Raw genomic sequence first — 22,877 nt, 5'->3', positions numbered from 1 at the left:
CTCAAGTTACTTTTTCACTCGAAGTTGAGAAGCAGTGACTCATGGGCTCAGATCATGCTCAAGGCATACTACTGGAGACCATGAGTCATTCGGGGGCAAGGCATTGCTTTTCATCACCACATTTCTATATGTCTAGTGACAAATCATTGAGGTATGCCTAATAAATAAGAATAAATGCACTATATGTGTAGAGACATTTAAACAGTATTTCACACATGATCTGCCTTCACTCCGGCTAAAAGAGCCCCTTGCTGCTAAAAAGCACTTAACTGTTCAACAGAGAGTGGTCGTGGTCTGTGATTGATTTTTCAATGTTAAAGGGTAGCACTGACTTCCTAATAACAGGCTTCCATTAGGAAGTGCCAGACTAAGATAGCTTTGAATTTCCAATTAGGAGGTGGCACGCTGAATAAATATCTGGACATTCATTTAGAAGCTTCTCACAGCTGGCTTTGGTTTACTGCAGGTCACGATAAATGCTGGACAAACACAGCAGGAAGAAACTGTTTCCCAAAAGCTAAGCTACTCCCACACTCAAGGCCCTGTGGAGTTCTCTGCGATCCGGGGCACTTCCTGCGGCCGGTAAGCCTGCATGGGCCCCACTGCAATGCCTATCCTGGTGTGAGACCATTAGCCTGGCTGCCGCTCCATCCTGGATATACTGCAGCTTTCCAGCCTGCGAGCCACATGGAAACTTTTTATTGTCCTTCCCAAACTTTATGTGTGAGTATCGGGCAAAAGCATAAGTGGGGGGGACTCCAGTGTGCGTATGTGCCCAAGTAGTGTGCTCCCGGCATTTCCTGCCCACTAAATGGCCAGTTCCAGGGTAGGACAAGCTCTATCAGACCAGAACAATGAAAAAGAAAAAAAATGGAAAGAAACAGGTCATAAAACAAACTACTATGCTCTGGTTAGCACAGGGAAGAGGAGACGAAGGCACCTTCCTCTGGAGCAGCACCCTCCCGCTGCCCACTGCATCTGTGCCATTTTATCCACAGAAACACACCAAGCTCAGATTTGCAGCCTTTGAGCCTGTTTATGGCCCTTTATTTACTGTTATCTGTTGCTGCTAGTCTACACTTACATTTGCATAAAGCGTCTAGATAACAGTCAATAAAAAGGCGGAGTAAATAGGCAATTAGTCACACGCTGTATGCAAAATACACAACACAGAAGCACCACAATAACAGGAACGCTTGCATTCATAATCAACAACAGAAACAATTGTGCAACACAAAACACAGTGTGCACTGCTGAGCCGACAGAACAAACAAACAAACAAAAAAAGCAATGGAGCAGTAACAGAGTACTAGCGGAGGTGATGTAGTGGTAGCAGAGCTCAACTCTTGCCGGTGTTTTAGCAAGATTTTAAGCATGTTGAAAAATTTCCCAGGACCACGACGAACCTTAGTGCTGCCCGACTGACTTTGACTTAGGTGCACTGACACGAGCATGACTTTGATTCACGCACTTGCACACCTGTCATCCTGACAATCCCACCCGCTGTGTTACAAGCTGGACGCCGTTCTTGGTTCCACCACCTGCCACGGGCTCTGTGCTGGATGCTGCGTATATAAAATAATTATTTCGTGGCAGATTAATCATTCTCTCTGCAAGTTGGCCGCTGAAAACGGCTCTAATCGCTTCCTGAATCACAGAGGACCACTTCAGCTGAAGCTGTTTGCGCACCTAACAAGCTGGAAAAAGCATTCTGAGCCATCTAAAAAGGTAATTATTTGTCATGTTTATCTTGTCATGGCTTAGTAAAACAGTTGCGTGTTCTTTCCTTCTTGTGTGCAGCTGTTAAAGTATGTTTATGAGAGATTTAACATCTTGTTCTAATCGTTCAGATGAGCTATGCTCTGATGCAATCCCCTGATACAACCACTCGCTCTGTTCACTTCTTCTTTACTCCACTTGAGGAGTTACACGTTGTGTTGGCGATTAGATTGCACCACGTAGCACGACATTTATGTGTCAAAGGTTTTTTAGAACATTTCAAAATTCTCTTTGCGCAATTGTACATGTCGGCGCCCCTCTCACATTTAGTCTGCACCCGTTAAAGATGAGTTTACTCTCCTGATGACACAGGTCATGCAAGTGCGTAAATCAGTCATGCTGCCAGAAGTGTTGCTCTGAAGAAGAAAATTAAACAGCAATCTTCAAATCAATTGTAAAATCCCTCTTAATGCAACATCTTTTATCTCAAATAAGTAAAAATCCAATTCACCTTTCTACCTCCATATGTCGTGTTTAACATTAAACCTTGGATGAGACCCCAGCTGTTGGTACACAGATGCATGTAGCGAGAGTGAGGGAAAAGAGAAAGCGAGCGAGAGAGAGATAATTAAAAAAGACAGGAAGAGAGAAGGCGAGTCTGGCGGACAGCAAATGGCCAATAGTGGTCAGCTGGTAACAAACAAGGAGGTCAGGATTCTCCTCCACCGCTCATAAATAATGCAGAGGACCTGAGCCACCCGAGCAGCTACACCAAGCATCTTCTAAAGGTCTCAATAACTCTGAGAGCAGGTCTCATAAAAAAGATATAGAGTTTGGTTTGCCAAAGCAGAGTAAAAACCTTTATGCCATATGGTGAGCTATGGATCTTGCTCCATCTGTTCATTTGTTCCAGAGCACAGTAATTAAATTTGAACAATGCCTCTCATTTCTGCATTATGAACATTTTTAAATCACACTGATCAGCACAGCAGGGAGCAATTACAGCTCAGAATTAAACCGCCATAGACAAAAATTTCCACATTACAAGTGAACAAGGTGACATTTTATGTGGCGCCGAACTGCTTTAAAAATTCCTCCAAGGAAATTAACATGCGCTATATTGGATTTTCCACCAAAACACTCCCCCGTCCCCTCAGGACTTATTTATTTATTAACTGTCCCTAAGGGCGGGATGACAACAGCTTCTCACTGCTGCATTGTGTTCCATATTCTTGATGTGACTGTTGAACCTTTTTTTGCAGTATTGTTAAATTTGTGACAGCACTTAAATAAAATGACTGATCTGTAATAAAAAACAGAACAAAAGCCATAATGATGGCTGCCAGGGGAATTCTGGATACTACTATTACAACCACCAAAGGGATTTTACAACTTTGCTCTGCTCGAGCACAGTTTTCCTTCACAATGTGCAGAATGCACAGTTCAACTAAGAACAATTCTATAAGTGCTTACACTATTGCAATGCAAACCTGACCGCATTAGAATTCGTGTGTTAAGGCAAAACGAGTGAGAGATTGGAAGAAAGAGAAAAAAATCTTGGTTGTGATAAAGTGAGCGAGAGAGCTCAAAGGAAAGGATAAGGTGCAGAAGAGCAAAAGCTTCTCTTCTCGGAAGAAGAGCGATCGCGGCCAGTGCCAAAACCCCACTGGATCATCACTTTGTGCCTGATGGAAACTTCCCCACAGGCCTTAAAGCCACTGGGAAAAAGCTGTGTGTGCACCCAGTATCATGTTTTAACATCAGAACTTTGCCATATTAAATGTGAGACATTTGTAAAACAATGAAACAGCTAACTGCTGATAAAACAGGTCACATCTATATTTTGAGACACAGTGTGCACCATCGCATACATGTCAACACCTTTGAGGGTCCACCTGTATAACCAAGTGATAAAATCCATAAAATCAACACAAAATCCTTATAACCTCCAAATCGCACCAAAATCAGTTTTATTACAGTACACACACCCACATACGGGTATCACATAAGTGGGGTTTTGTCCATATATTAATAACTAACACCAGGGATCTCCATGGGCTCTTTTATGGTGGAAGTCCTCCACAGTTAAATCCTCTTGCTCCACAGGAAAATTGCTTGTTGTCAATAAAATCAATGTCTAACATTGTAGGTATTTTGTACAAACTCAATATATTTCCCGTGAATATAGTGTCACACTCCTGTTCTGTTTTTACAGAAACAAGAACTCACAGAGTAACAGATCACTGCTCCTAACAATCTTTGGCCCTACCATCTGAGACTGCTCTGCCCTACGATTGGCTATTGGAAAACCATGTGACGGTGAACCAATTCCGATTGGACGCCATCACACAGCTTCTATGAGGAGTACAAAGATGGTGGATGGCTGGCCGAAAGTCCGCGGAGTTAAGAAAAACAACAGTAAAATAAATTTACAACAGAAAACCCTGAATATCCATAAGACTTTATTTGTACGTCCGTATGACTCTGAAACTCGGAAAAATCCGTATAATTTGTGGACAATCCCTATAGGTTGACATGTATGCCATCGGGTCATGTTTTCTACTGGATTCCCCCTAAGGCACAAAGGTTATTAAGGAGCTTGAGAGAAGTGCTGTTTCATTGAGGTGGGACTTCGACCTGCAGGATTTTATACAGTATACTTTATACACTTGAAACAATTGTGGACACTTGTGAACAGCTGTTAATATTGTAATTTCTTGCATTGACATCGCCGAGCTAATCAGACAAATATCAGGGTCAGGTTTCATAAAACAGCCTAATGTTTTAGTCGACTAAACTTACTTAGTCACCCAACATGATCCATCTAATCTCCATTTCACATCGACGGCAAAACTTGTAGATTAGCCATCTTATGTTAGGCAGTGATTTTCACGGTAAAGCGGCCTCGTAAGTGCCACTGCCAAGAAACACCTCCAATGTGCAACAGGTTTGTATAGTTCCTGGTTGGTCCATCTCTTAGAAACATAGCTGAGTCCACTTTGGCATCCCTAAACATCTCCAATGGTTTATTCCTGTCCCAGAACACCCGCTCCTTCCTTCCTCCTCCATCAAGTGGTGGCACATGATAGCTGCCTTTTTTTTGTCAATTAAATAAGATTAGCCTCCTCTGTACCAGGCTAAAGACTTCAGTTGGGTAAGGCAAAACTTTAGTCGACTGAGCAATTTGTGCAATGGATATAAAAGATGAGTCGACTAAGTGAGTTTAGTCCAGTAAACAAGATTAGACTGATTTATCAAACCGGGCCCTTATGTCACAACTAAAAGGCTAAATTATTTGATAAATCACACCTTCAATAGTTGTCTGTATGCTGCTTGATCAACACCTATTAGCATCAAAACATGATTTATTTTGAAAACAAGCTCAGTACATCTATTTTAGAGCTATCGACATGCTAATGACATGCTAGCTAGTAAAACTAACCGACTTTGCCAAGTTGCACATCAGTTAGCTCAATTTCTCCTGATTTAAAAACACAAACATAAACAAACCGTCCAAACAAACCCACGAAAACATCTTCATTCAATTTAAAAAAAAAAAAAAAAAGAAATCTTCATTCAATAATGTCATTCTGTTGTTTGATGACACCATCACATTCTATATAACATGTCTGGGTCAAAAACCACAGCATCCTAAAGTCAAAACAACAAAAACCTATATAGCGCAACCGATAGATCAGCTGGCGATAATACCGTCCGATATTAGCTTTTTGCAAAAATATATCTGCGCTATTTTTTTCTGATATGAAAACTTTATTTTTAACTAATAAACCATACAGAAAAACACTGACTGTTGGAAATAGTGTCATTACATAGTTTGCCAGACGCTGCTCTGACACCGTTGTTTGCAATGCTGCCATGCATGGCTGGGACCCCATCACCCCGTGGTCACATTAGCAACAAGAGATCATAAAGTTTTACTCCTTAACATCAGTATTGTATCTGCCCCCTCCCCAACAAAAATCCATATGGGTAGGACTTTAAACAGTTGTTGAAATGACAAAGGTTTGAACAATTTGTGCCCCAAAGTAAACTTCCCACATAATGAGCGACTGGGTGTAATGACCTGACTCATGTTAGGCTGTTCATGTACACATGGCATCTGCCACAGCCGAAGCTCCATCCAGTAGCAGTGACACATCCTAGCTACATAAATCCTTTTTGACTACTGATGAATTTCTTACAAAAGGTTTCAAGAAACTTTGAACAAAGTTGCTCAAATGCAGCATTTATACTTGGATAATTTATTTTGATAAGGTCTTAAAATTAAAGTCAGAATTTCCTGGTTAGAGGTGGGTAGGGTGTTACATTTGTCAGTTACCATGGCAACCACAGAAAGTTGTTTTTGACAACCATTGCCTTGGTACGTTCTGAGCTGTCTTTGAATGCTGGTAGACTCTTGTGGTGTGGTAGAATGTAAATTAATTTTTTTTTTTTTTCCCTTCAGAATAAAATGAGTGAATGTTGATAGTTCACATGAAAGGACAGATCACATTTTTTGGAGTAGAATTTTGGAAACTAGAGTGAAATACCACAGGCAGCCTCTTCACACTCTTCTCTTGCAACTAATTTCAAACTATGCCAACATTTCTTTGAACCATTCAAACTGCAGGATTTTAATCTTTTTAAAAATGCATTGCACAAGGAATGTGTGAAAAATAAAATTCACTTATCCACTAGAAAGTAAATACACTTTGTATGGGAGGCAGGAAACACTGTACATGTTCAGAGAAACAAGTTTGTGATTTCTGGGCTTAATTTATGAAAATTCTAAATGTGCCAATTAATGAATTAGTGGTGGGTGTGATACAGTTTTATTTTGTAAACTTTTTTGCACTTCACATATTGTCACAGTAGTTCTAATGCCGCGTTCACACTGGGCGAGACGCGAGCGACAGCAGCGACAGGTTGCCATGTAATCCCTATGTAAGGACGCATTTTGGCGCCAAGTTATGCAGCGCAACGCGATGGACGCGAATGAAGCGACGCGAGTGAAGCGATTTTGAGCGACTGTCGCATTTGTGGCGCGATATTGCGTCGCATCACGTCGCATTGCCCTCCTCCCCAAGTTCAAAAATCTGAACTTTTTCGTCTTGTCGCGCCATGATGACCAATCAGGGACTGAATATGTAGTAACGTGGAGATGTCTGGAGTTTGACTGAAGATGGGAACATGTCCTCTATCTGGTAGCAGCCTGTGAGCAGGACTTATGTCTCTTTTGTCCTTTATTTCACAATTATGACAGAGTTTTTGGAGTGAGCAGCAGCCCCACAGCAGCGGTGAGCGGAGTTTCTTTCTCTTTTTATTTTACGTGCGCGCACGAGCGAATCATCCGTGGAGATTATTTTACTTATTAACTACACAGATGTATAATAAAAGAAATGGTGACTGGTTTCTAAACACAATTATGACAAAGTTTTTTGGGGGGAGGAAGCCGGAGTACTCGTAGGAAACCCACACAACCATGGGGAGAATATGCAAACTCCACACAGACAGCACACAGGTGGGAATCGATCCCATGACCTTCTTGCTGTGAGGCAATAGTGCTAACTACTGTTTAAGATGTTTTAAGCCATGAATTTCTGTATAATTGTGGGTGTGGTTGCTTTGAGTGACAGCAGCAGAGCTCAGCATCTCTGCCTCTCATAGCAGACAACCATAATGCATAGTCTCCTGGATACGGGTACTCGAAGTTGTGGTGGTTCTGTCTGTTTGTTTGCAACATTTTATTACAAACACCTGGAATAATATGGCTTCTTGGGTGGTGATACGTCCTAACCGATTGTCTAAGATGCCTCTGCTGCAATATTCGTGCTAAGTGAAACTCTCGTCTTATTTAATGTTGGATGCTAAGGGTGTTAGCACTTTTAGCAGCTGTTAGTAGCTTCATATGTAAAATATGTCGATACTAAAGAAAGTTGTTAGGAGAGTCACCGTGCAGTCCCCAAAAATATGATTTAATAAACACCCAAACCGGGGCTAGCCAGCTAACCGAGGTGATCGGACTCTAAGAAAGAGGACTCGAAGAAAGGGTGTTCAGCCTTCATTCATCACACACTGATCCACCCACACCTGACCTCTTGATACACTAAACAGGAATGAATTCACCGTGAATCAGTGTGGGAGGCTCTGGGGCTCTCAACATGTCAACGCTAGGGCTGCCACGACTAGTCGATTAGTCACGACTACGTCGACCACTGAAACCATTGACAACTAATTTAACAGTCGATGAGTCATTTGCTTTGAACTTTGAACCAATGAAGCAGTGCTTCGATCCGCTGCTTCATTGGATCTTTGCTTTGCTCCTCTTCAGAAGCGGCAACTCCACTTCTTAACCCCTCTCAAAGCCATTAAAATATGTCAATCGTGAGTCACTTTTGTGTGGAGTAAAGTGACTAAATGGGACTCCTGTCTTGTTGCGAGAAAGAAACGAGAATCGTGGTCTGTTCTGTTGTTCCAAACGCTGCGCCGCCGAGTCAAGTTAGAAAGATAGAGTCCCCTCGGAATTAATAACTTCAAAGCGAATTGCCGTTTAAATCAAATGACACCTCTTTCCAAACTTTGTAATACAAACAATAAATTGCAATCGATCAAAATGGGTTTTTTTCCTCCCAAAATAAGACGTCCTGGCTGACGTGCAGCAGCCCAAGACTGCAGACTCCAGCAGCCAGCTGAGCTCAGCTCAGACGTATGGAGAGACATCCATGCCGTTAATGTCTGAAAGGAAATGCTTTTGACAAAAACTACAGATTTTTTTTTCTATCTATGTCCAGAGATCAGGGACCCACCACATAGAGTTTATTTATGTCCAGAGATCAGGGATCCAGTGACCAGTTTCATATTTGTTTACTTTAAGACTCAATAAAATGTTCTTAACATAGAAAACCTGTAAAGCCTACTTGTAGCACACCAAAAATTCACAGGAGGTATCGATAAGGGAATCGATAAGGAATCGGATTGATAAGCAGAATCAATAATGGTATCGATATCGATAAAATGCATGAAAACATCACGCATGCTTTGTCCAATGCATATAGACCATTGGTGGCCCAAAGAATAAAACCGAGGTGGTCGTGGTGACATTAAAACACACAGATGAATTGCTGCATATGAAAATTTATGCTGTGAATTGAAATCACAATCTCCCAGACAGGAGGCAGGCACTCTAACCACGAGGCTAAAACAACAGGTTCTAGCATCTGTTGCTAGAGTGTCATGATGTTTGAGGAGTGAGTTTTTCTGACTACATATGCCCAGCGATCCGCTTTGCCTCCATCACACTAACAGGCTGAAAACTGCTGGCTTCTTCCTCTGGGCTTCGTCTATGCTAAACTTTCTGCAACTGTCTGTGGTGCTGCCCCCACTGGCAAACAAAAGGACTGCACAATAAGCACCAACATGCAATAGCACAGTTATAAAAACCTGAAGGAGGCTCTGTTTGAATGTTTTAATCTAATTTGATGTTTGTAATTAAATCAATTTATCCAAAAATATTTGACAATGAAGTACAGTGTAAAAATTCTAAACCTAAGTGTGTGAATTTGTGAGCACAGTTTCACATTATGGAGTCATGTTCTTTGCAGTTGTGCACGTAGAGTTTCTTTCAGCATGCACGCAAACACAAACATGCTCCGATAATGGAAATGCTCACAGATATCATGATTTGCATCACTTTTGCTCTGCACTTTTGCAAAGCCTGGGCACCATGACGTTCTTGTAAACATCCCTCTTCCTGTGGGCCTCCTCCTCCTCCTCCTCTGCCCATGTTCTCCTGCCCTCCAGACCCTGCATCTGGCCTGCTGTGAACCATATCTGCATTCAACACAAACACACTGTGCAACATCTGACAACAAGTCGGCTGAGTCTGTTCATGCACCGTGAGAACAGAAGGTGGGTGACCAGAGAAGTGAACTCCGTCCACCTCAGTAACAAACACAAAACACACACACACACACACACAAAAACGCTCTGAACTACTGCAAACCAAAACAAAAACAGGAGAAACTCTCCCCATCAAATGGACTTTTTCAAACACCATGATAGAAACGCGGAATGAACCGAGAATCAAAACGATGGGATTTCACTTCTTCTGCAAATCTGACAGGAAGCTGACGTATCAACTGTTGCTATGTGAAATAATGCCTCTCCCCTTCATAAAACATTATCATTAGCAAATTCAGATCCACGCGCTTTGACAGCGCAGCAAAAGTGAACACGGAAGGAGCATCTGTGTAGAGCTTTGTACCAGTGAGTCTCAAAAACCTGATGTCAAACCAGAAAAACACAGCCCTCTTCTCAAATTAACAATATATATTTTATCAAATAGAAACTCGCAGGACTGCAACTGTTGGCTTCATTGAGATTTTTTTTTTTTTTTTTTTTTTTTTTGCAGTATTGTGTATTTTGAAGAATTAGGAATGAACATATCAGAGGGACAGCTCAGGTGGGACGGTTTGGAGACAAAGTCAGAGAGGCGCGATTGAGATGGTTTGGACATGTGCAGAGGAGGGACCCAGGGTATATAGGGAGAAGGATGCTGAGGATGGAGCCACCAGGCAGGAGGAGAAGAGGGAGGACAAAGAGGAGGTTTATGGATGTGTTGAAGGAGGACATGCAGGTGGTTGGTGTGACAGAGGAAGATACAGAGGACAGGGTGAGATGGAAACGATTGATCTGCTGTGGCGACCCCTAACAGGAACAGCTGAAAGATAAAGAAGACAAAGAAGAAGTGTATTTTTAAGAATTCTCATCAAGTTGTGAAACAAGAGCAATCGGAAATTTCTGATGTCCGCCAATCCGGATCGCCTCCAAAAATCTGGTGAGAATCTGTGAAGTAGTTTTGACATAATCCTTCAAAGCCTATATGAAGGGAAATTTGATCCAGAATCTGGATCACCTCCAAAATTTAATGGAGTCTATGGCCTAATATCTATCTGTGGTGAAAATTTTACCAAAATCCGTGCAGTAGTTTTGACGCAATCCTGCTAACAAACAGACAGATAGATAGAAAAGCAATGTAATTATTCACCAACAATATCAAGAATATATGTATTGATGATTTCAAACTGCACCTTTGCAGAGGTAGACAATCTATTGGGTGTCCTGCTGTTTTGTAAAATGTTAGAATTTTTTTCAAGAACACAGTTTAGTTTATTTTTTTATTTGACGTGAACACTCAAACACAATGTATTATAGTCTATAAAAACTAAAGCACAAAGTACATCACTTAATCTTGATCTAGGGGGCTGTTATCAAGATTAAGATTAATTTGGTGAGTGCACTTGGTTTCAGTGTAGAAGGTTCCTGGTCCAAACCCCACCTCTGGCATATTTCTCCATGTAATGTGAAGTTGTGTCAGGAAGGGCACCTGCTGTAAAACCTGTGCCAGTTCAACATGCAGAAAGAAGAAGAAGCGGAAATGCTTCTATTTTAAATGTTCAAAAGGACACCCCTTGTCCACCATCAAAATTATACACTTAACCTCCTGATAATTAATTAAGTAATTAAATATTTATATTATTTACGATTTTCTATAATAAAAACATAATTTCAGAAATATTTCTTAAATGCAAAATATGGAATACAATTTAAACAAATAAAGCAACTTCTATTTATCTATCTATATATACAGACATATACATTGGTCCATAGACACACAACCATACAATACAGTATATCCACATAAAGCCATGCTCATACATATACACATCCTCAAAAATGTATACAATACGTACACATATACATAAATATCCATGCATGAATTGTACTGTATAATTAGTAGCGAGTATTTATAGACATATTCCAGATACCAGTGTCATTTAAGCCCCCTCCTCTCTGTACCTGTAAAACTAACCTGTTAATATTTGTTTTTTAAACTGGATGATGTTTGAACATTGTTTTAGTTCCCCTTTCAAACCATTCCAAAGATTTACTCCTGCACTCCAGTCAATAAAACAGTCAGATTCTGTAGAGACTTTCAAGTCCAGACTTAAGGTGCACTTATTTTCCCTTTGAATGGCTAGCATACTGGCATAGTATGTTACTATGCATTTTACCCTTTTAAATTTATTTTATTAGGAAACGGAGTGGCCCGTGGTCTCAACTTTATCTAAAGTCTGGGTCTTTTACTGAAGCTTAGGGCTAGTGGCCGGCGATTATTTCTTCTGTTTTTCTTGTTGCTTAATGCTGACAAATTATACTGTATTTGTTGTTTTTCTGATGCCTGATTCTGTTTTTTTCTCTCTGTTTGAAGTGTGGCTCCATCCATAGATGGGAGTGGTGTCTTCTTCTGCAGGCCTCCCATCCTGTGCAGGACTAGGGCTCCCAAAATTTCCTGTGCATTCGTTTTGTCAATTGTGTCTGTAGCATGGCCCAAGCAGAGGGTCACCCCCTTGAGTCTGGTCTGCTTAAGGTTTCTTCCTCAAATCATCAGAGGGAGTTTTTCCTTACCACTGCTGCTCTGGGGGTTGGTAAGGTTAGACCTTATTTGTTTGAAGTGCCTTGAGGCAACTTTGTTGTGATTTGGTGCTATATAAATGAAAATAAATTGAAATTGAAATTGTGCTTGATATCATAAGTCTTTTCATTTTGTTTTGAACACTGCGAGTCTTAAAATTCAGAGTTCCCATCAAACTATACCCCATCTTGATTGTGAAACATTGTGTGTACGTTCCTAGGTAATAAATTATTTCTGACTTTATACATACCGTGCTGTTTGCAATTCAATAATGTCACTGAGTTTGAGTATTTTAGATGTTAAAACTAATGAATTCTTATGATCCTGAAACCCAACACTGTGAACAATTTGAATGGCTCTTTTTTGCAGTATAAATAGTCTAGAATATTGAAAAATATACATTTATCTGCACCCACAGAGATGTCTTATCTGTGCTGGCCATACAATAATCCAGTATTCGACAAAATATAATTGATAATTGAGTAATTTGTGGCTCAAAAACACTTAAGAGTTGCACAACAGTGTAACTGGTAAAAAACAAACAAACAAACAAAAAACAGATTGCCTGTAAAATACCAGACCAGAGCTATCTTAAGATGTTGACTTCTGTCTGCTGCTTTCAGAGTGGACAAAATAAGATGCTATCAGGGTTCAGTAAAGTAAAAAACATGCTTGATGCTGTTTGAAAGCAGTAAAATCCAGTTTACTGGCCTTGGTACAGTTTAAAACAATTTTATCTCAACTAGACCAGAAAGAAAGCCACTCCTCACTTTTGAGAAAATGGAAGTCAAACTTTGGCTTTACTTGACCAAAATGTGATTAACTCATTATCAAAACAGTTAATTATTTTTCTGTTGAATGACTCTAAGTGGCTCATTGTGTCCTCTCCACAAAATAACACAACTTTTTGCAATTATTAGTATTTTTAAAATCAAAGCATCATCGCAGCCTTTTGTCCTTTCATTCAGTGATGAAAATCTGTATAACACAATTTTGGTCATTTGAGCACTGATATAAAGTTCTTTAGACATGCTGCCACGTGAATTAGGCTGAAGGAGGTAGAAAGTGACTGACCTCTTTCTGGAACTTGGGGCAACTACTTGTGAGAAAGGAATTAAGCCAACCACCTGCATGAAAAGGTATTTTCCAACCATTCTTGAAATTAGCACTCACCAAGAACATACTGCCATAATCCCCAACAGCAGAGGAGGTGGCTCTATGGCATACAAGTTGGACTACTAACTTATAGACCAGGGATGGTGTGTCTGTTTCAGGTTACCTGTGCCTTTAGTCAAGATGCTTCATCTGCATCATCCCAGTCCACCCAGATGTAAATGGGCATCAGTCTTGGCTGGAAAGTAACCTGTGATGGACTGGTGTACCATTCAAGAGGAATTGTGGACTCTCTCCTGCTTCAGGCCTCAGTTTCTGGGGATAAGTACTGGCTTGATAACCCTCAAGACCTGTATAGCCCTCTATAGTCTGTACTGTGGCTTGTTCTTGTCACTGTGACAAGCAGAAAAAGCTAAAAACGCTTAACTTTTAACAGTATGTGCCATCACTGTGTGTGGCTGCTGCTCCCACAGCCAGCGACAACAGAATCTTCTTTCATCTAACTCACTGAAAACAATCGAAAATCTGCTTTATCGCTGTCTGCTTACCGCCAATGTGCACTATCAGAAGTGGTGTTTGCTGGGATCATCTGTGTTGCCTTTCTGGGAAAAAGAACTGCTTGAATCAGCTATTCTGACCATTCACTGAGCTATACCCAATATACTATACTATATATATATATATATATATATATATATATATATATATATATATTGGGCAGGGTGGAAGCGGGGTCACGTGTCACCTAAAGGTGGCATTTCTTAACTTCTGTTTGAAATCACTGGAGGAACCTCATGTTGTTTCATTCACTTCACAGTCATGCGTTTCCTCTTGTAAGGGCTGTGCAGGCCCCGCCCCTCAGTTTGAGAACCACTGGTTCACGCAAACACTTTAACTCCCAGAATCAGAAATCACACAGTCATCACGGGACTTTGGCATCCTTTCAGCTGCTCACCATGTGGCCTCCAGTATCTGTTGCACCAACGTGATGCATGTGACACAAAGTTGACAATTAAACACATGCGCGCATACAAACACATGGGACAGGAGACATCTGGTGCAGTGCCGATGTCACAGCTGTGATGCAATGTTTGACAAAATGCACCATTTTTCTTACATACGTGCACAAAAACAGATGCTGGAACCCATGTCAAACAATCAGTATGAGTGCAGGTCTGTGAGCGCTGATGTGTGGGTGAGGCATGTGCTCATTTGTATGCATTTTAACGGCGTGTGAGGAGGATGAGGATGGTGTGAGGGAAGGAGGCTGGCTGTCAGGATGTGGAGTCCATTGTCTGTCGAACAATGAAGACATCGAGTCAGCAGGAGCGCCGTGGCTCTCAATGGAGGCATTAAAACTGGGGCCACACTTTGTGTGGTGCAACGGCTAAACGGGATAAAAATGGATCTTTCTCCACATACTGGGAAAAATACCACAGCCAGAGTCGGGATTAGTAACATGAATTTTATTCATGGTTATTAACCTAGATGGGTGATGTTGCAACTGCTTGCGTATAAAACCAGATCTTTCTTTACACACTGAAAAAAACTTCTATGGCCAAAGCAGAGTCTGGTAATGTGAAGTTTATTAGTGGTTATTAATGTAATGGGCGGAGCTAAAAGATTGGTGATGTCACAATGCTGTGACTTCTCTGTTAACATGAATTGAATAATCAAACACATGACGTGACAAACGAAAGAGTGAATCATTTTGTAAAGATCCGGCTGCTCTGTGTGAGCTTCAGCCCGTCAGATAAGATAAGCAGAGTGGGTCCTGATTAGTACTTGGATGGGAGACCTCTTTGAAAAACAACAGGTGGTGTGTGTGTTTCTCTGGGTAAACCTGGAGCTGTGTCAGGAAAGGCATGTAGCATAAAGGCCCAGTCACACGGCACTTAACGAAGGGTGACGAAGCCCTGACGAAACAAGAAATCTGGACTTTCGTTGGCATCGTTTAACCCTCGTCAGCTTCATTCTGGCAGTGGTCACTTCGTCAGGATTTTTAAACTGTCGAAAATCTTCAACGAACACCACCGAAAACCGTCCGTATTTCGTTTCGCCGTCGTTTGTGATGGTTTGTTATCGTTTGGTTAGTTTTGGTAACATTAGCCTTTCGTTCACTCTTCGTTCACCTCAGCTGAACGTACATGACGACAGCTGAACGAGTAATTAACGAATACGTAACGACGCCTCGACGACCTAAACGTTTTCATACAGTAAATATAGCATTAAGAACGTTTCATCAACTATGTACGGACGTTTCAAACATTTCGCCTTTGTGTGGGCGTGGCCTTCGTTGGTCTTCTTCTTCATTCGTATTCAATGGCGGATGGTACCATTTACCGCCACCTACCGGGCTGGTGAGTGATCGCTGTTTTTAGCTGTCGTTCAAAGCATCGAAGCTTCGGTTTCAGCTGTCGTTCAAAGCGTCAACGTCTTGTTTATCCTTCGTTCATTTTGCGCTCATGATTCGTTGGATATTCGGTGATTGGAATTCGTCGGCTCATTCGTCAACGTTTTCTGACGAATTGTTTTTTTTTCCTTCATCAGGGCTTCGTCACCCTTCGTTAAGTGCCATGTGACTGGGCCATAAAACTTGTGCCAAATCTCAATGCAGATCTGCGCTGGATCTGCTGTGGCGACCGTGAACAAACGTGATCAACCCCAAGGCAAAAACAAACATGATCTGATGAAGACATCAACTTATATGTAAGATTTTTCATATATATATACACACACACACACACACACACACATACACACACTGAGATAGAGTGCCCCCCCATAAAGGTTTCCTTCTTTAATTTCAAAATGCTCTCAACACTAAACCTGGGTGACAACAGAAGCAATTGCTTCACTGAAATGACCACAATTATAACTATTCCATTTCAAAGCACAAAAACACTGTTAGCAAAATCACTTGACAACTTGCAGAGGCGCCTACAGGAGCCCATTTCCAATCATCAATTTTCACCCAAAAACCCGAACACCATTCCTCACACAAGATGGTGGCCAAACATATCATAGAAACAAGCTCAATGTCCACTCTAGGTTTTTTCCATCTCTATGGTCTGTGATAGGTTAGCTAGATTGCTAGCTCGTATGCTTGCTGCTCTGACAACAAACTAACAAGCATTTTGAAAAGTTATCCAGTAGTGTGTTGCAAATAACTCTGAATGACAGTGACCGATTTTTGTAAGAGTTTATCACAGCTAGCTTACACGATAGCTAGCATTGTGCTGGTCCTTAAAGGTGTCCACTTGTTGGTCTTTTTGTTACTCCCAGTTTCTAGCCGATCTGCTTTGGGATTTGTTACGAGTTTTACGCTGGATGCCTTTACTGACACAACTCCACTTGTACCTGGAGAAACACACACACACAGCTGCTGGTCTTCCCACGCCGTCTCCGGGGATCAGCTGCAGACGGAGCTGACTCACGACACGCTGACTCAAATTTGTGTTTTGAAGTTCACTAATAATGAACTCACCTCGAGTTACAGCACCACTCAGGGGTCTGGACACTTTCCTATTCAACTGAAACTGGGAGTGTATTTGTGTGATTTACTTCCGAGAGCATAGTACCTCCGTTGGCAAAAACTAGGAAACTCTAGAGATTGTTGCATATTATTGACATGAAGCAAAATTGACACTAAAATACAGGTGTGATTCAGCAAAATAAAAATGTGTGAAGAATTAACATAGTTATACTAAAAAACAATGGAAAAAAAAATCCTCAGTCTGACGCATATGAATGTTTACCCGAGGCCATTAAATATGGCCATCGGGTATTGCGAAGACTTTGTGTCCATCTGTCTGTCTGTGCTCAGCATAAGTCCAGTCCTACTAATGCCAGGATCTTCAAATTCAGAGGGAACATTCTTGGGAAACAGACCTTGGACAAGTTCAAAGATGGCCAACCTTGACCTATTTTAAAAGGTCAAAAGGGCACATTCTGTTTCCTATTTTTATGCTCTTGTGTCCGAGGGCATTTTAGCATTGCATTATATTAATGACCGTTTTTAAAACTCACGTTGGCCGACTTTAAATTAAAAGCTGACTGAAGTGAGTTTTAACGGGATTATCCTCCAGTGCATCCTTTCCGCTTCCCGTGTACATTGCAAAGTTGCTCGGCAACAACTCTGAGCTCAACTGCTATATTCCTTAAATCAATACAAACGACGTGGCGGCACAGACATAGCAAGCCTATATATGCATCCCAGCCTACGCAGCAACCTTATGAAAAAGAAACTATGATGAAGTTTGTGAGGAAGTGCCACAGATAATATTACAGCACATTAGAAGGAGATGAATATCAACTTAAAGCACATTCATGCAAATAACTCAGTGACGGCACAACCTCCCTTCCACGTCTTAATAACTCTACAAACCGCTCCTAGAACCCTTTGCAGGTTTTCTAGTGTTTACTGGGTGCAGACTGTTGGTTAAGATCCCACGGCACCATCTTGAGTGTTAAAAAAATACAGAAGAACCACTCACTCTTCGCCTCAGACGCCACTTTTTTTTTTTTTTTTTTTACACACTGTCCACTATGGACGCCCATCCCTCCTCCTCCTCAGTAATTACAATAATCACTCAGCTGAAGCTAATACTTACTTCATTAAGGCCAAAAAGCAGGAGGAGGAGGAGGAAAAAGCCCTCTAATACCTTGAGTCACCGGATTATTAACAGTTTGTAAAAGGGCTTACATTTGGAGTGTCGCTCATAACGGCACAACTTGGAGCAACAAGACGAAAGATTTATTGCGCGTACAGAAATGGAAGCGAGTGAGGGTTCACATATTCATATAAATATTTTATTGAAGTGCAGGTGCCACAGCAGCACAATCCAACAGCATGAACTATGGATCCTGTTCATATTTGGAATAATAAATCACAGAATATTACAGTAACTACAAAGGAAATGCATAACAGTAAATATCTGCACTAGCATAGGTTATGTTCACATTTCCTCTTGAAGTGAGTGAAATAATTTGTGGTCCAAGATGTCATTTGCATCTGACCGCTGTCAGTGTGATGACTGTGATAAACATCACATCAGATACGGTTCACTTATGAACATAATTTGGAAAGTCCAGCAAAAACAATGTGTCAAAGAAAAAATTATTTCACTCACTTCAAGAGGAAATGTGAACATAACCTATGCTAGTGCACATTACTGGTGAACATAACCTGAATGTGGCAGAAACATTTTTTTTTTGGTCAGTGTGAAATCTTTTCGACCATGAGTTGCATTTACATTACAGACTGTGTTGAAGTAAATTGCACATTTTTTTGTCACATCTGAATTTTTATTTATTTATTTTTATCGCAATGGTTTACTTTCTTACTTCTAAGTGACCTCTGTCTAATCTGACCATTCTCAGATCAGTCACATTAAATTGATTCATTCATTCTCTATACTTTCTTATTACAATATGTGTGTGCGTGTATGTATGTAAAATCACTGTGTATTCCTACACCAGTAAGAAAACTTCACATTTTACAGTTCTTGCTCCACATTGCTGGAGATCAGATTGCATTCAGATCTAACCCCACATGTGAAAGTGGCCCAAATGCGGTCCAAAAACAATCAGTTTTTGTGTGTTCATGCTTTACATAGTACCTCATGCAGGTAAAGCATAGTTTCGAGACACTTTAGCCTGGTATGTGAACACAGCCGACTGAAATCAGCATTTCTCTCTGATCTGCTGAGAGTGATCAGATCAGATCTAATCAGATGTGGCAAAATCAAAAAAAGAACAGATTTGCGAACACTGAGATATGCAAATGGATCGAAGGTGACATGAAAAAGAATCTGATTTAGAGTGTTCACACTGCGCAATAAAGATCAGATTTGATTACTTCGTATGTGAAATACTGGGACTGAGGTCGGTTCAGCGGCTGATGCGAACGCAGATTTTTAGTTGCTCGAACTGATTTTGGAGCAGCGGATCCACATCGTACGTGTGAAGCCGTCGGGAGTTGATTCGGTTCCAGAGCTTTTGCCCGCAGTGCGCGTAAAACAAAGTTTGGTCTCCGTGCAGCCGAAACGGACCCCGAACAGCAGGACGGCGCGTTTACACGAAACCAAACCGATCTGAAAACGACTGATCGCGAAGACAAAAAAAAAAAAAAAAAGCTCGGTCGCAACAGTTGGAGAGCAGCAAGCTTCCTGTTTGAGGAATAACAGCTCCAAACTTACCGTCTTATTGCTCCGACGATGCTGCGGTGATTTGCGCGTCCTGCGCTTTCTTTTCTCCGACGGCAGATCCAGAATCCGTGTCCTCCTCCGTTACCTCCGCTTTGACGTTCAGTTTTACTTCGAATTTATCCCACGTCCTTTCAGATTTCACCCTGTTTTATCTCTTTTTTAAAGAATATCAGCGCTGCGGAGCCATTTGATCCTGTCATTCAGTTTGCACACGGACGGACTGGCTGCGCGTAAAAACTCCCTCCCAGGGCTTTGAAACACGAAACCAGAGGAGGAGGAGGAGAAAAGGATAACAACAGAGAGCGTAAATTCAATCCGCTATCTGGGCGGAAGTGTGCGCGCCTCTCACCCCCTTCCACACACACACGCGCGCGCGCGCACACACCTATAGAAGTTTGAGCAGTCCGTGGACACGTCGGAGCGGTGACGGCGCTGCGTCTCGGTGCCAGGTTCCACTGGAAATGATGTGTGCGCGCTGCAGCATGTGCGCCCCCCCAGCCTGCTTCTGCAGTACGCATCACAGCAGGGACCCGAGAGGATAACAAAAAAACAGCTCTCCGCCCTTTAGCCTCTGAACGAGGGCCCTCAAACACAAGGGGGCCCCCAGCAGCCGTCAGTCTGCTTCATTGAGGTCGTTTCTTTGTGTCGAGCGCGGAGGTCACTTTCGGCAAAGTGCTTCTCAGCCTGGAGTCTGACCTGCAGCCACTCACAGGGCCGCTTGTAAGAGGCTCCTCCAGCCAAATAAGCATTTGTTTGGGCAGCACGGTGGTCCAGAATTTAAAGAGGCTGTTTTTACTCGAGGACCTCTTTGACCTCACGTGCTGAAGAGCCAGCAACAAACCTAAGGCTGCTGCTCCGTGCTCCTTAAAGGGGTCAAAGTGGGTGCACGGGAGAGGTGGAGCCTATCCCAGCAGTTATTGGGTAAGAGGTGAGGTACACCATGCACAGAACGCCGTCTTATCGCAGGGTCACATATAGACAGAAACACACACATACAGTCAATTTAGAGTCGTCATTCATCTCATGTGCATGGAGTATAGTGTCTTTGGAAGTGGGAGGAAGCCGGAGCACCTGGTGGGAACCCCACGCAAACACGAGGAGAACATGCAAACTCCACACAGAAACAGCCAGGCAGGAAGCAATCCCATGACATTCTTGCTGTGACAACAGTGCTAACCACTACTGACCTCACTTGTATATCAACCTGAATACTTATTGGGTTTAATCATTCTCAGGTGGTATGTATTTGTGTAATGATGACCATTTTGAGTCAGACGTCAGCAAGGTGGAGGAGGGTGAGTGGAATGGGCTGCTGTTATTAACAAACAACTGGACCTTGTTCAGGTTGAAAATGAACTTAACCCTCTAGGGTCCGAGGGCATTTTTTGGACAGTTCACTCGCCTGTCATAAATGTTTTATTATTGCTGTTAACAGCTCTCCCTGCATCCCACAATCAAGTTTTATGTCTCTTTTTTCAGGACGACCTGTGCTTTCAGAATATATATGTGTTTGTTGTGTTTTATAAGTGTAATAAAGGTTTACAATCATAAATGGGCTAGGAAAAAATAAAGCGAAAAATAATTTTCCACACATTTATTCAAAACATATTCAAAACTATAATAAACAACTGTTTTGACACTTTATAAAGGTAACTTGAGGTCTTGTGTGAAAGACTGTACAACAAAAAGGTTCAAACAGTAAACACAAATGCACATTTTGAACAATGTATACAAAATGGTCTATGCGTTTTGTTGTCCATTGATAGTTTTGATTGTTTGAGCACATGAGATTGTCATCAGAGGCTCTCCGTCTGCTCCTGCTTTCACTGATCGCTGTGCGTAATGGTGCAGGGTGCACTGAGTATATACTAATAGTATGTACTCATTGGAGCACCCAGAAGGCTATTCAAACGGGCCAACTAGTAACATATCACTCCTGAAAACAATCTTTGGCTTTTCACGTGAGGTGAATCTGCCCTATGATTGGATTTTGGAAAACCATGTGACGGCGAACCAATTCCAATTGGACACTCACATTGCGCACGTTATCACACAGCTTCTATGAGGAGTACAAAGATGGCATATGGCTGGCTCGAAAGTCCGCGGAGTTAACCTTTCAGCAAAAAAAAAGTAAGTTTCTATCTCATATCATTAAAACGTTATCTATAATTTAGTAAAGCTTGGTCTTAGCCGTCGTATACAACAGCGTCGGCCACAGAGGGTTAAAATCAAGTCCAAAACCTGCTGCCAGTTTTTAGACGATACTTTCTTCAAGCAGTTGTACAGAGAAAAAATGTCTGCATCATTGAAGAAGGCCGTGATTTTTCTGCAGGACAGGCACCATCACATGCTCCACTGCTGTTGGTAAAACCTCACACACAGAGTACCTGGATGTGCAACCGAGTCAGCAAACCAAAAACATCTCAGATTTCAAAGTAAGTAGTGGGTAGTGCCCAAACAATTTCAATTTAAGCAAAAAAAAAAAAAGAAAGCTGGCTTTTAATACCTAGTAGTGTTGTGACATTATTTGTTTTAATGTACTGTTTTAACTTTATTGTATATGTGTTTTATTTTTTGTGAATCATTGATTTCACTGTAAAGCACTTTGGACACCATCTTGTAAAGCCCTTTATAAATAAATGTTGATTGATTGAAATTGGTCACTTAACTCGCCACTCACATTTCTGTCATCTGTTATCTGCAACAACATCAAAATTGATTGAGAATCTGCTATATTATTTAAATCACACACAGACTATTTGTGTAAGTGTGAAAATAACATACAGAATTAAGAATATTTTATTCTAGGCCATATGTCCTACCAAGTTATTTCCTCTGAATCAAATTTATTTCTCTTTTGTTGCTATCAAGTTGTGATTGCCTGTGTCCCCACCCATTCCAATACAGAAGCTGAAGGGTTTTTGTGAAAAGGTCTGAAGGACCTATAATGTATTTCCATGAGAGGCAAATAAAGCTAAATGCTTACATTGGTGGTGGGTCAAGAGGGCCCTGGTGGGGGAGCAAAACTCCCCCAGAAGCTGATGGGTTTTAGCCATGCTAATGCACCCCAGAACCATTATACTGACAAAAAGTTTGAAGGACCTAAGTGACATGGGGAGATGGTGAGGAGCTTCCTGTCATGTGAGAGGCAAATAAAGAAAAATGCTTAAAATGTTGTGGGGGGGGGAGGGGGGGGGGATAAGACCATTGTGGTGGGTGGTGGGTCAAGAGGGCCCTGGTGGGGGAGCAAAACTCCCCCAGAAGCTGAAGGGTTTTAGCCATACTAATGCTCCCCAGGACCATTTTACTGAAAAATTCTGAAGGACTTCAATGACATGGTGAGATAGTGAGGAGTTTCGCTC

General features: G+C 41.6%; 1 protein-coding gene across 1 annotated transcript in view; it reads right to left on the bottom strand.

Moving 5' to 3' along the window:
* sema4c (sema domain, immunoglobulin domain (Ig), transmembrane domain (TM) and short cytoplasmic domain, (semaphorin) 4C) overlaps positions 1–19,958 on the bottom strand; it is a 329,257-nt gene extending 309,299 nt beyond the window's left edge. Inside the window, exon 1 of the mRNA XM_034171121.1 lies at positions 19,507–19,958. The gene's annotated coding sequence lies outside the window, so the exon portion shown is untranslated. The remainder of the gene's footprint in view (positions 1–19,506) is intronic.
* Positions 19,959–22,877: the final 2,919 nt, after the last annotated feature.

The sequence above is a fragment of the Thalassophryne amazonica genome, chromosome 5 (assembly GCF_902500255.1).
Source record: "Thalassophryne amazonica chromosome 5, fThaAma1.1, whole genome shotgun sequence".
In the NCBI taxonomy this organism is placed as follows: domain Eukaryota; kingdom Metazoa; phylum Chordata; class Actinopteri; order Batrachoidiformes; family Batrachoididae; genus Thalassophryne; species Thalassophryne amazonica.
Note: the sequence above shows the minus strand (reverse complement) of the source record. Positions and strands in the feature narration are given on the sequence as shown.